The 15,280-nt window shown below is 36.4% G+C and overlaps 1 protein-coding gene across 1 annotated transcript in view; it reads right to left on the reverse strand.

The window, feature by feature from the left end:
- The window catches only part of LOC122804926 (C-X-C chemokine receptor type 1-like), a 522,524-nt gene that overhangs the window by 310,156 nt on the left and 197,088 nt on the right, over nucleotides 1–15,280 (reverse strand). The window lies entirely within an intron of this gene.

Here is a 15,280-nt window from a genome sequence, read left to right on the forward strand (position 1 = left end):
GCCTTCATTGGGTGATAGTGTCAAAAGCAATGGCCATATTGAGATAAGTAGTGTGCACTGAGTGACCAATGTCCACAGCTTCTGCAAGTTTTTCAAAGAAGCTTACTTGGGCAGGATAGAGTACCTGCCTTTCATAAAACCAAACTGACTGGTATGTAGATCTGTTAATCTGCAAATGTCTGTATAAATGAGTTTTGCTATGATACATTCCTTGACTTTCCATATAAAGCTGGTGAAGTTGTTGGACCTTTAAGTGCCTGGATCTGTATAAGGCCACCCTTTTGTAGGGAACTCATTGGCTTTTCCCTAGGCATCAAGCACAAATCCTGAGGCTGAGTTTGAAAAGTTTAAGTACAGGCACAGATAGTACTCAACACTGATAAGAACACAGCCACGTATGTTCTCTGGTCCCCTGGAAGTGTCCCTTTTAGTCTTTGACTGGGATTCTAAGACTTGTTCCAAAATGATTTCAGTGGAAGTTAAATTTTCAGGGATATTGGGGGCAACAATGTGGGTAGGTGGCTGGGGTAAAGTTAGCACTTAATTTGTCTGATAATATAATTGTTATATCCTTGGGATTAAGCTCAGTGTATTGTTGGATATTATTCCTTAATTTCCTGACATAACTAAAGAAATATTTATTGTTTCCTTTGGTATCTATAGTAGTCTTAAGCCTGTACTTTGCTTTTTATTGTACTCTGAAGTTCCTTGGAGGCATGTTTCACTGTGGTCCCAAAAAAAGTGGATTTTTTTTCTTATGAATTTTCTTCATGTTACATCTTTTGTTATACAGTTTATTAATAAAGGAGCTCCAACAGTGAAGATTATTCCTGAAATGAGCATTATACTTAGGGGGGAGAGGTACTGACTTCCCTATGCAGCTGATTTGGTGTTAATAAAAGTCAGAGGTACATGCAGCAGCCCTCCCACTTGGGTCCATTTGCAGGGGCTTGGTGGGAATTTCAGATACATCCTATATTAGCTAAAGTAGGTTTACCCTGAAGAAGCTCCTAAAGGCAGTATATTTTGTGGTGGGAGGTAGCACTAGTCAGGCAGAGAAGATGATTAACTTGTGGTCAGATTTAACTAGGGATGAGGAGATGCGGAGTGGAGTACAGGCAGGTGCAAGGTTGGTAAGGAGAAAGTCAAAGCTATTGTTGCCTAATGTGGGTAGTTTTACAAGTTACTCTAGTGAACTGGCATTAACAAAGCCAAGGAAACTGAGCATATCCATTTTTAGAGGTGAAAACATGACAATTAATGCTTGCGTAATTGAAATCCCTTAGAAATAAGGTATTTGGCTTGAAATTTAACCCCTAAGTGATTTTAATGTTATTTTCATGAACTTTGGGGGACACCAATGGGGATCAGTAGCTAGCAATGAAGTAATAGTGGAATTTGTTTATTGGTGATTTTGATCTCCAGGAGCTCCAAATAAGGGTTGTGGATGATCTGACATGAGATGATTATATTTCTGACAAATACAGATACTTCCTCCCACAGTTCCACAAGAACCTGAAAGAATGATAAGTGCTAAACCTTGGTATAGAGGGAGTGCCATCCCTACACTGAGACGATGTCTCAGTAACTATATAAATAATAATGTGTTTCAGTTGCAGGAGGGCTTTAAGTTCAGTCATCTTCCTATTTAGTCCCTAGTATTGAGAAGTGCCACTGTGATGTTAGCTGAAATGGAGCTGGTGTTTGCTATGCAGGAATGTCCATCAAGGATACTCTGCCTAGAAAGGCACTGTGAGGCAGTGAAGCTTTATCCAACATGGGGAAGCCCTGGTATGAGAAATCTAAGCTACCCCTGGCAAAACAGGAAGTCTTGTCTACCATATCGTCCCAGGCCAACAAATACTGGATCCCCTTAGAATGGCATAAACTACTTAGCCAATTGTTAAAGCTAATTATATTGTCTTGGTATCTAGGCATCATTCTAGATGAAGGCAAGATACTACGCAAGATTAACCTTTTTCCTGCCTCTAACACATGATAGCAAGTTTCATCATGTCTTCCTGCATGTCCTTCTAGATGCAGTGCCTCAGGTCATTCAGTCCCACATGTGCAGCCACTAGCTGCTTTAAGGGTTTGTAGGGCCCTTGTGACATCATGGAGTTTTCTTTATGTTTGGCCTAAATATTCAGATAAAAGTGATTTTTTTTAAAAGGTACAGATAGACAGGAAGTAGGATTTGCAGAGGTATTAAATGAGTGATATGAGGAAGGAATAATGGATAAGAAGGCTGTTTATACATTAATACAATTTGTAAGGAAAATGTGGCACAGAAAGCAGTTGAGTAACTAAAGGCTGAGTAAATTGTGCAGCACTGATTAGAAATATTGATGAAAATTCTGCAGATAAGGATGAAAGATGATTTAAAAGATGGAATATGCAAGGGCATGTATAGGGGTTGCAAGAAAGCAGTTTACAAAATTGTTGATTCTTGTTAAGGAGATAGTGGGTGAGATAAGGGAAAGAAAGAGACAGGGTTTATATTATCAGCTAATTTGAATGTCTTTTAGTCATGTGGTTTTACCACTAGTGATAATCAGCACTTTTCTGCAATAATCACCACTAGTGCTACATGTATATCTATATCTATATCTAATCTAATCTAATATATATATATATATATATATATATATATATATATATATATATATATAATCTGTCTGTACAGAGAGGGGGTTAGTTATTGTTTAGTCATTTAGCCAAATTTGACTCTTTGTGACCTCAAGACCTTTAGTACACCAGGCCTGCCTTTAAATTTTAGTAAATTCATACAGATTACTTTAGCAGTGTTGTATATCCACCTTAACCTCTGCTAACTCTGCTCTGTCTTTGTTTACCTTCAATCTTTCCTAGCATCAGTGTCTTTTCTGGTGAATCCTGTCTTCCTATAATGTGGTTAAGGTATATAAGCTTTAATTTTACTATTAGGTCATCCTGTTAGCACCCTGTATATCTTTCCTTAATTACTGATTGATTCACTCTCCTCATAGTTCACAGAATTCTCAAAATTTGTGGTAACACCAGAAATCAAGAGCATCAGATTTTCAGTGCATAACCTTACTTATAGTCTGGCTATCACAGTTGTATGCTACTACTGTAAAATGCACAGTTTTCACTATATGCGTCTTTGTTGAATATGTAATGTTGTTGATTTTTAAAATCTTATCTAGCTTTACCATAGCATTCCTTCAAAAAAGCAAGCATTTTTTTTTGTATTTCACAACTACAAATACCATCTGCAGAGATCTTTGAGATCAGAAAATTAAAATCCATCATGGCCTCCACTTTTTCCTCAACTATTTGAAAAGGACTGATAGGCTTGATGAAATGATTTTATATATTTATTTACTTATTTTGAAAAACATACCAGTTTTTGCACTTTCTGCTTTTACCTTCATTAAAAGGCTCTTCATTTTACCTTCATCAAAAGGCTCTTCAACTCTTCCTCACTTTCAGTCATTAAAATGGTGTAATTTGCGTATTTGAGGTTTTTTAATATTTTCCCAGCGATTTTAATTTAAACATATGATTCATCTAACCCAGAATTCCAAATGTTATACCTAGAATATAAATTGCATAATTAACATGCCAACATACAGCCTTGTGGTCCTTTCCCAGTCTTTGACCTGTCACTTATTCCATGTTTGCTTCTAACCTAGATTCTTGCCTAGCATACACATTCCTCAGGCACAACTAAGGTTAGTTGGTATTCCCACTTCTGTAAGCATTTGCCAGAGTTTGCTATGGCCCACAGTCAAAGGCTTCAGAGTAGCCAATAAAGTAGGAGTAAATATTCTTCTGGAACTCTGTTGCTTTCTCTATTATTCAGTGGATGTTGGCAATTTGATCTACACTTTACTGTATTACCCCGGTAAACAAATATAAATAAATAAATACATCTCTTGTGCCTCTACCCCTTCTCAAACCAGCTTTTACATTGGACATTTCTCAGCCGATATACTGCTAAAGCCTAGCTTGCAGGTTCCTGAGCGTTACCTTGCTGGCATGTGAAACAGTGGCAATTTTTCAAAAATGTTAACACTCTTTTGCATTGTCTTTTTTTTTTTGATTGTATATAGATGAGCATGCATGCACACACACACACACAGAAGTACATATCTATATCTATTATATATCTACCTGCGGCCCCATACCCCTTACTATTTATATAAACCAACTCTGAGAAAGCACTACACAGGGGAAAAGGCAAATCCCTTTACCTCAGTCTCATACATGAGAGGACTGATAATTTGCAGTCTTTTTAAATTCCATCACTTTACTGGTCTTTTCATTGTTCAAACAAGTGAACTTTTGAATGGCTGCATGAAACTCAGGTATATATTTATACATATTACACATCTTGCTCTCTCTCTCTCTCTCTATATATATATATATATATATATATATATATGTGTGTGTGTGTGTGTGTGTGTGTGTGTGTGTGTGTGTAAATATATATATTATATATATATATATATATCTATATATATATATATATATATATATATATATATATATATATATGTATATATATATATATATATATATATATATATATATATATATATATGTATTTATACACATGCACATACACACATGCACTTGCAATATTTTTGCCTTTTGGTGTTCCATTTTTCTTGAATTTGATTATATAGCCTTTTTTTCTTGATTTACATTTTGAATAAGTTGCATTTGCTGTTCGAGAAAATATTTTAGAATGGTTTATTTTCATCTCAAGTCATTGCCATTCACTGAAGTTTCGATTCTTTTTATTTTTTCATGAATGCTAAATGTATTTTGAAGTAAAAGATGCTGAGAAGTTTAAGTTGTTTGCAAGTTTTTTGTTTTATTTACATCTTGCAATGTTGCCATTATTTTCTGAATGCCCCTTTTCAGGAGAAATTCAGAAGAAATATTCTTCCAGGTTAAAAAAGCATCGCTCATCTTGTTAGGTGGCTTTAAGTGCAAAGGAAGAGTCAGCTTATTTTTCCATCTTGTTTATTTTATTTGGCCCTCTCCATAATTGGACTTCAAGAAACCTTAGTTTCATAGGTTCATAGGATGAAACTAGGCTATTGGCCTGGATGCTCCTATAAGCCTAGCCAAGAATTTCACCCATGTTACCAGAAAGTCAGCACCTGTTTTCTCTGTCCAGCAAGGGCACAGGTGGGATTCCAGGGGTATATTTTCTGTTTCCCATCCAGTCATCCAGGTTCCTCTTAAAGAGGGCTAGTGAGGTAATCTGCTTGACATGGAGAGGAAGTCTATTCAACAGATGAAATACTGACACTTTTGTTCCTGCAGTGGTTGCTAAAGCCCCCCTGCCAGCTGGGATGATATTTGGACTGAAGTGAGCAGTGATCCTCATGTGTTTCTTTTTTTAATTTTACTCTCTCTTTTTGTGCCTCTCACATCAGGGGTGTGATTAGGTCAGTGTAAATCTGTGTCTGTGAACAAACTGCTGACCTTTTTCCCATTGCTTACTGAAGGGCAGAAGACCTCATTCTCCATTATAAGCTGTAGCCCATCTATAAAACATTTTCCTCTGCCATAGAAACAGGTGAGCTAGCAAAATGTTACTCACTGCTGCACCTGTGTGGAATGCTATGGGGACCAGGTCCACTAACTGAATATGTATCACCTCAGCCAGAGTCAAGCCTCCATCCCTCTGTGTCATGGAGCAGGCTGGGTCAGTTTATTTTTCACCTATCTGAATGTTGAAGCTGCCAGTATTGTATTAACTGGTTGCCTAACCTTTTGATATGATTTTTATATTTAATGATGTAGGCTCACAACTTCATAAATTGTTTTTTAACCAACTTTTACTAAACTTAAAAACTGAAAAAAAAAATCAATAAAATTATTCAGCACATACATTATAGCCATTGCACTGCTTCAAACTAAATGTAGTGTTATGGAATAAACAAATTAGTAATACATTAATACATATGACAAACATTTCTTTTCACTGAACTTGTGTAAGTTTCCACTTCGCTAGTCAAATGCTTATTCAGATCCATGCATACCAACTATCCATATCCATATAGGTTTATAGGCTCATAGGTGTTTACTAGGCTAATGACAACAAGGGCCTTTTTAAGCCTAGGCATACATCCCAAATCTCTGACAAGTTCTGGTACCCTTGATAAGTGGAAGCTAGGGCCTGGGAGATGAACCATTTACTTACTGCATTTCATGATTTTAAGTCTAATCAAAGCTTGTTTCTATCTGTACCTACTTTACCTCCTACATTAATTTGGTAATAGACCAAATAAACAGTTTGAAAGGCAAAGAGCAGATTGCAATACTGCTGCTTAGCTGTCCATCTAGGATTGAATAATCAGAACATTTTTAAAGATGCAAAAAGTCATAGAAGCAGAAAGCAGGCCATCTAATGCCTCTATTTAGGGAACTTCCTTTTCTTCCCCATCAGCTTGAACTTTACATAACAGCTCCAGTCACAATGCCTCTGGGTATGTTATTTAAAATCAAGGGAGCATAATTACCTTTTAAAACAATGTCTTAGTTTTTCCTGTCTTAACTAAAGGTAACATTCATCAAAATATAATGCTCAGCCAGCTGAATTCAGTGAAATGTAGTTCAGTCAGGTGAAATGATTCCTACATGTACACAGACATGAATGCATGAATGTGTGTGTGTGTGTGTGTGTGTGTGTGTGTGTGTGTGTGTGTGTGTGTGTGTGTGTGTGTGTGGGTGTGGGTGTACGCATGTGCATGTGTGCACACTTCATTGATCAGAAATAGTCAGAAGATAAAATCATTGATCCACAAAATATCAAAATACAACACTAAACCAATGAAACCAGAGTTTTTGCAGGCCCTGCAACCCCCCCCCCACCCCCACCGCTACTTGTATATATATCAATTCTGAGATCACACTACAGTGGGGAAGAGCAAATTCCCTGATCCCCACTGTACAGTGATCTCAGCATGAGAAAGCTAGCACAGTTCAAAAACTGCTTTTCGATCAGTTGCACCAGCTTTCTCACACATTGATAAAAGGCAACTTTGATGAAAGGATATGGTTCCTCTAAATATCTATATATATACATATTTATACACACACAAATGCACAGAACATATATATATATATATATATATATATATATATATATATATATACACACACACACACACACACACACACACACACACACACACACACACACACACACACACACACACAAATGCAGAGACATACACACACGTGCACAAACATAAATATGGCTTATAATTGGTATAACAAAATACAGCTGACACAGAACAAAGTTAAGCAATTTTAAAGGTCTGGCTTATAAGTTCAGCAATGCAGCTATGAAATTTCAGTCATTCAGGAAACCACATTATGTCAACGATCATAAATTTGTATAAATTAAAATAAAAACAAAGCAGGATTTGCTTTTGCAGGACTCCTGTACACCACCATTTGGCAGGCTCGACCCCCAAACTGTTTTATTTATATACACTAACTCAGAGATTACTGAGCCACAGAGAAAAGGTCATGCCCTTCATGAGGGTTGTGTGATTCCCCAAATACACTAAAGGTTCTAATTCTTATTATAATTAGCCTAATGAGGTTCAATATATCAGTGTTTTTTCCACACACCCAAAAGGAACCACAATTTAAACTTGAGACATCAAAAACCCTTTTGATCTTCACTGTCTCTCTAATACACATCCCTCACTTTCCCCTCCACGTGGGCAATGATGTATATCAAATTCAAAGCTGACTGTCAAGGCCACTGCTGTTATTCTAGCAGATCATTCACCCTACCACCTCAATTGCATTCTAGCCAGTGTTTTGAGACATGCATTGTTAAATCAGCAGTAATGTGCACATTTTTGGGTGCAAACTGCTAATCACCAAGGGACTGAAACCTTACTTAGGCTGTATCTAGCCTGCAAGCTACACTTCCAGTCACTAGTGCTGTCTTTATACAAGTGTGGTAATAGAGTGACACCTTTACTTGCAGGATTTGGAAAATAGTGTGTTTGCTTAGCTTGCACTTTCTCATGAGTTATAACAGCACCACACAAAAGAATTGTAAACTGTGTAAATCAATCTATTGATTAAAACAAACTAAGGTGATGTCATCATAGTCTTATGCGACAGTCAGTACAGCGCTGTCACACCAGAACTATACATTTCTACAGTTCACAGCAGAGAAAGTCAGAATTTTAAAATGCATAGCTCTTAAATCCAAGCATATTTTGTTTTGTTTTCAAAAGGCTTATATGCAAATTAAGTCATATTAAAATGTAATATATAATTTATATGTGTATAGTACCTTATAGTCGGGGAGTTATCGAAGATATCACAGACACCATCACAACATCTGCAGGAAATTACCTTATTTGTTAGGTCATAACCTTGACATCACTAATATAGTCAGCACAAAATCAGGCAGATAAGAGGCACTAGTAATTGTAACTTCTAGACTTGACAAATTGTGTATAAGGCTCTCTCAACAATCAGGGCTTGCTGGTGGTGTCAGCAGACTGCTAGATCAATGATAGAAGTGTAAAAGTGTATCACCCAGAAAGAATTTTATGCTCAGCTAGAGCATGGGGTACCAATGGATATAAGTGTGTTTAGAAAAAAAACTGCTAACGATTGTGTTGTTCTCAGGTAAGCACACCAAGGCTTGATCTCAGAGTACAAAGTAGCAGATAGCAATGTTTCATGCACCAGATTTGGCAACTAATTTATGTAAGGGCAGATATTCTCATATAGAGTGACGTACATTTTTTTGAAACAGAGGTGTTCAGATCACATAAATGTAAGAGTACTACTTGAAAGTCCAATTCCATTTCTGAAGTTATCAAAGAAAAAAAATGAAATTGCATATCTTTGATTAACAGAAAAACTTTCCTCTGCCATTGGTGACACTTCATTTGATGTGAATAAATCTAGCTGAAGTCTGAACAGCATTCGAGAGCACTTATCAGAAACCAAACATAAGGTGTGAATGTGTTTTATAAAAAGATACAAAATGGATTCATGGTGGTACTGATGAATATTTCATATTTTAGAAATCATTAAACATAGTTCTCAGCTGCAGTGGTGGTGCTGCAGTAGCGTTGTCGCCTCACAGTAAGACGTTGTCCTGTTCGATTCTCAGCTAGAGCATCTTCAGTGTGGAGACATGTGTGAATTGCCATACCTTCATTGAAGGTTGTGCGTCAGGGCCGGCAACTCGGCATGTAAAAATCTACTGCCAATCATTAGCGGACCGGAGTTCCGCTGTGGCGATCCCTAACCGGGAAAAGCCGAAAGACACAAAAAAATTAAACATAGTTCTCAAATGTCCAGATTTTTGCAGAATGTCCAGATTTTTTCCTCAAAATTTCAAACTGTTCCTCATAACATTTTTGGTTTTCTGGCAAATCATTGGGATGATCTGAGGAATGAAATTAGTAAATAATGTCATACATTTAAGTTTCACAATTCATATACTTTAGAAAATGCATTTTAATACATACCATGTTATTTTAGCAACTTTTTAAGTTTATAAGAGCAATATTTAAAGTTTGTCCCAATTTTTGGACCGCTGTATCTCCATTATATCAAGCTTTGTCCATATTTCTTAGGATAAAAAGTTGTGAGGTATGTAATTAAATCAAATGGAAGAGTAGGTAATATTAACCTTTTCCAGGGAAAATAAGGAGTAGCAATATGTAACAGTTTTGAAGGCAGACTCATTAAGGAATCCCAATTAAAGCTACTGTTAAACCTGTGCGGAAAGAGCAGAAGTTTGTAGGTTAATAAGCAATGGTTTCATACACACTAAATTATTTAACTGCTGAGTATTTATATCATGTTATTTTTTTGTTTTTATTATTTTACTTGAATTATTTATATAATATGTAACTTGTACTATTTTGTTTGTTTCTGCTGATGCTTAAATTGCCTTACTCACGTGATAATATCTTTATGTTAGAACAAATAGTGATGTCTTACTATGAATACTTGGCAAAGTATCCAAAACGTTTGAATGCCTGGGGTGTTTTCTCAATTGGTTTAACATTTTTTCTAGAAGCGGTTCTTAAGATAACCTTTGTTTGTTTGTTTGTTAGTCCATTCACTTTTGAGCTAACATGGCTGGAATTTACCTGCTTTATGCTCCTTTCAGCGTAATGTGACATTTTGCAATTATTTTTGCTTCTCGATGTTGTAATTGTGAACCTATGCATTTAGATGGAAATGTTCAAATAATTGTCCTTCTGCGTCTTATACAAGCCCTAATATGCAACTTGTTCACACAATAAACCCATACCCCATTTAAAGAATGATTCTGACTGACTGAGAGACACTTCCTATTCATTGTGGTCTTCCATGATGATGGCCTATTTTCCACACTGTTGGGAATTCCACATTAAAAACATGTCTGGAAAACAGAGTTTCTTTCTTTACCCCTTATGTATGAGAATTCACATTGAACAAGTTCAGGGAAATCCTACGCTTAAAATGTACCAGGAGTACAAAAAATAGACTTAATGGAAACAAATACAGGTCGTCCAGTGAATAACATTAATGTATATATTTTTTTGTCAAATTCACAAACTCGTCATATTAAATATGCTACTGTCTGGCTGGAGTCAACAGTCATTTTATTGTTTTCTCACATTAATAAAACTGCTGGTAAGATTTGAATTATGTTGAGCTCCAGTTAGTGATTAAACAATTTGTTAACCAAACAAGTAAGGTTTTCAAGTGGAAAAGGTGGTTTACCCCCAAAAATATACCCTGCTAAAACCTCACATATGAGATAGCAGAAGCTGTCATTTTGTTACTGGGACTAATAAGAGGTAGCATCACTATGTCAGCTTGTCACCATGTCATGCTCAAAGAAGATGGCTAGCCACCTTCTGTCATCACAGTCTCTAAAATGATTTGCACTCTGATCTTCATGCTGCACGTTCTTGACCATTGTAAAGGTTTCCACTGTCTGATGATCTTCAGACAATGGTTCTCATTGGTTTCTCTTACTTTCCTCCATTCCAATCACAAAGCCTTCTGTATCACAGGCCCCCTGCAATATAACTTATTTCTGGACTGCATTGCCCAGCTGTGCTTGCTATCAGTCGTTATCAAACAGCTCAAGTCATTCCTTGGGCTTAGAGTAATGCAGGAGTAATCATTATTGTGTATTTTCTTAACTGCAAATATATTCATGTTATGTGGAAGTATATATTTGTGGTAATACCTGTAACTTGTATTTGTTTCTATTTATTGAGTTGATTGTATCATGGGTCTAGGTTATCCAATATCTTCTTTGTGCTGTCTAATACTGTTGTTTATATTGGTCTTAATGCTTACACTGTTGTAACCAGAGTGTGACTGAAAAAATGGCCACTGAAGTCCAGATCAGTTATGTTCACAGATATATAAATAAATAAATTGTTTATTCTCAAAACTAATCAGTACTGTGTGAATGAATAACTTTTATGCTGTGAAGAAAATTTTTGTAATGAATGTATATCCTTGGGTCTATATTAGATAACCAAAAGTTATCTTTAGCGAACGCTCACATTAGCGAAAATGCCTGTAATTGAACTTGGTATTGTGGGAGGCTACACCCCCCACAACCCCCAGCTAACTATATATTCCAACTCTGAGATCGCACTACAGTGAGGAAAGGGCAAATGTCCCACTCCTCACTGTACCACAACCCCACAAACACCCTTTCGATTCCCAGCATTTTCGCTCATGTGAGCGTTCGCGGTCTTGTCTTTTCGTGCTTCTAATATAGACCCTATATCCTTGTATCGGTATATCTCTAGAAACATATGTCACACTTTCTAAGGCAGCTACAGGGGAAAGACAAGAATATGTGTCTCTAGTGGAATAGCTTGAAAAGAATAGCAAAGCGAAAGGCACATGAGAATTATAAGAGAGGTATGTCAGGTATTTTAGGAAGATGGCCGAACAAAGCAATGCCACATTGTGCATTATTTAGCAATAGTGGGTAACTATGTCTGCTAGCTGCATGAAAAAAATCCAGCAAGGAATATAACCATAACCAATATAATACTCATTAGGCATTTCTCTAAGCAGAGCCACAGATACTATTCTGATGCCAAGATTCCAAAGAGTGAGACTATTTGTGTCAACCACATTTTTCATGGACTTGTAGAGCGTACAATTCTTCTCACACAGCATGCCACTACACCAAATGGTTCTTTCTTGTCATTCTTCTTTGGCTTACCCTGTATCACCTCTGGACTTATTACTGTGCATATGCCACATGACGTATGGATAAAAATGGGTATCAACAGACAGGATTTAAGACAGAATTCTGAAAGGAAAAATCAGGACTGGAAACACTGGTTTGGAACTCAGAGATCCTCAAGGAACATCAGCAAATTTCAAGCATGGTAGTATACCCAACCATGAAATGTAGTTAGGAATTAATGGAAACATCATGATTACATAACTTCTTTTGCGATCAGCTCCTCGTTCAAGCATTTTTTTCTTTTAATGCCCACACTGCCCACCTTTATTTATCACTACTAAAACTATTTCAGAATCTAAAGATGGTATTTTCTGACCTTGATGACTCAGAATGATCACATCTCTATCACTAAAACAACCCTATAACTGTATTCAAGTTTTAACACAGTCACCCTCACTATACTTACAAAAAAAATAAATAAATACTTCCAGCTGTCAAAGCATGTGTAAAAGGCCAGACCTGCCCTTACCTTACCTAACTGATTAAAACATTCATAAGGAGAGAGAGAGAGAATTTAGGTCATGTAGAAATCTAAACAAATAACAACATATTTTTCCTTGCACTACATAAAGGACGCAAATCAGAACCCTGTTTCACAAGAAATATATTTCTCTCTATCTGCTATCAGTTTAAAAACCTCTATAAAACCATAATTAACATAGTTTACTTTGATTGAAATAAAAGTATTAATCATACTTCCAATACTGCTAATCCTGCTTGTCTCACTAATCACTTATTGTTGCCATTCCTTCCCTTCCACTCTCCTCTAAACAGCCCATTCTCCATCTCTTTTAACTTAATTGACAGTCACATTTATACCCACCATGGTCTCTCATCCCACATAATTCTAACCACTGAACACCCCTACAATCGCTTGTTGTTCCAGCTCATTAATCCATAATCTCCCAGACACCCCCATCCACCAGCTCTGCCTCTCCCTTCTCACTCAGCTACTAGCTCCACATTTTAATTCAATGAAATTCCCACTAAAGACATATGAAAACACATGGCAAACTGATACAACAATAACCAAAATCCAAACAGTATACAACCTGCCTTCCAAAAATGGCAGATGTGCCACTTTCTAAATCCTTTTTACATGTCTTCAACTTCTCAGTACCAACTGAAACATTTCATCCCCTTTTCAAATATTTCATCATAATACCTTTTCCAGAACAACCTGCCACTTCTTGTTCCGATCATTTTTGACCAATTTCTCTTCTATGCAAAATAACAAAAACTTCTGTATAAGTAATCTATGAGAAAGTAGTGGGTATCTTAAACATTGCCTGTTAAGTGACTTGCAACATGTCTTCTGCAATGGTCATAACACCCTCTTGGCTATACATATGGTTATGGATAAAATTAATACTGCTTTGAAGAAGTGTCATCCAGCTGGTGCCATTTTTATTGACCTTCACAGAGCCTTTGAGAGTTGTAATCATCACTTGCTATTAACTATGGATTTTGGTTCTGACACAGCACAATGTTTCAAAAATTATCTTGCAAACAGAAACTTTGATATGGCTGCTTCTCCCTCAAATAACTCTCTTTATTCAGATGACGTACTTCTCAGTGGAAGTGCCTTTCCTCTTTAGCCATGGGGAAAATCGTACACAAGGATTTTAATACTCTCTTGAGCTCATGCGTATCAAACATTCTCATTCTTAATACCTCCAGAACTGCAGCAATGTTCTTTAGTTCTCAGCAGATACCTTCCAAAATGAATGGAATACAAATAATGACATCAAGCAATGTGGCTATACAGACAGGTGAAGAGTGCAAGTACCTCAGCCTGATACTGGGCCCAGCTCCTTCCTTCAAAATGTGCACTGACACCTGCATAACTCTGTGTTTATGCTCAATTACAAGCATACTGCCAGCAATCTCCTTAGCCCAAAGGAAAGGAAAGTTATAAAAAAAAACTTTCTCATTCAGCTATTTAAATATAGATACAGTATTATTACTATAAACTCTATTGAGAATACTACAAACAGCCTGTAGTGTGATATGTAGATTCATTGACCTCTCTCCACAAATGGAACGTCACTACATTACTCTCTAGAAAGTTAATTAGTTACCTGTCCCTGTATCTACTATCCCTTTCCTACCCTTGCTCACTTATAAAATGCTGAACAACAGCTTCTGCACTTCCTTCTGAAGCAAACTTCAACTAAAAACACTCCCTATATATTACAAAAATAGAATTACAAAATCTTTACACTTCATTGTCCTTTCTTCATCCATTCTGTAGAAGAAAGGAGCTTCACAAAGATTATTCCTACCATATGAAACCATCTACCTCCAAACGTTACAAATCTTTCTAACTACAAAGAATTCAGGTAAAAATCTCCATATTGACCTGGAATCTATATTTAAATAGACGTGTTTTAATGATAAAGGTTAAAACCACAAAAAGTGACATAATCACTCTACTCCACTTCCTTATCAACAAAGAGTGCTATATATGTAAATATTATATAAATTGTATCTCACTGGGTTAAGCTCCTCTCTCTCTCTCGAAAAGAAATCTCTCTCTTATGAAATTTGAAAAGGCACGAATGTCACACTGCTGAGATAATAAGGTCTGATACAAACTGTTACTGTTGTAAGTTAAAAAAACTTATCACTATTATTTGTCAATATTCAAAAAATAACTGCATTCTGTTGCTTTTTCTTACTCCTACCAAATGCTTTACATGTTGGAGGCTTCTTCTGTATGTGCATTTGCAGATCAGTTGTGAAGATGAATACATCAGAATGTTATGCCATCAGCATTCATTTTGTAACCCAATTTTCTTTTGGGTGTATGATGTATCACTTGAAGATGTATGGTGTTATCTCTATATGTATTTCTGGTGTACTGCACCTGTATTGTGTCCAAAAGATATCCTAGGACCCGCCTACCTACCCAGTTGACAAAGTCTAAATAAATAAACAAAAGTGTGAAAGACAATTGTCAGAAAAGCCAAACAATGGGTTATCTAAATCTTGAAAAGACTTCAG

The sequence above is a fragment of the Protopterus annectens genome, chromosome 6.part0 (assembly GCF_019279795.1).
Source record: "Protopterus annectens isolate FY-2018-M chromosome 6.part0, PAN1.0, whole genome shotgun sequence".
NCBI classification, from domain to species: domain Eukaryota; kingdom Metazoa; phylum Chordata; order Ceratodontiformes; family Protopteridae; genus Protopterus; species Protopterus annectens.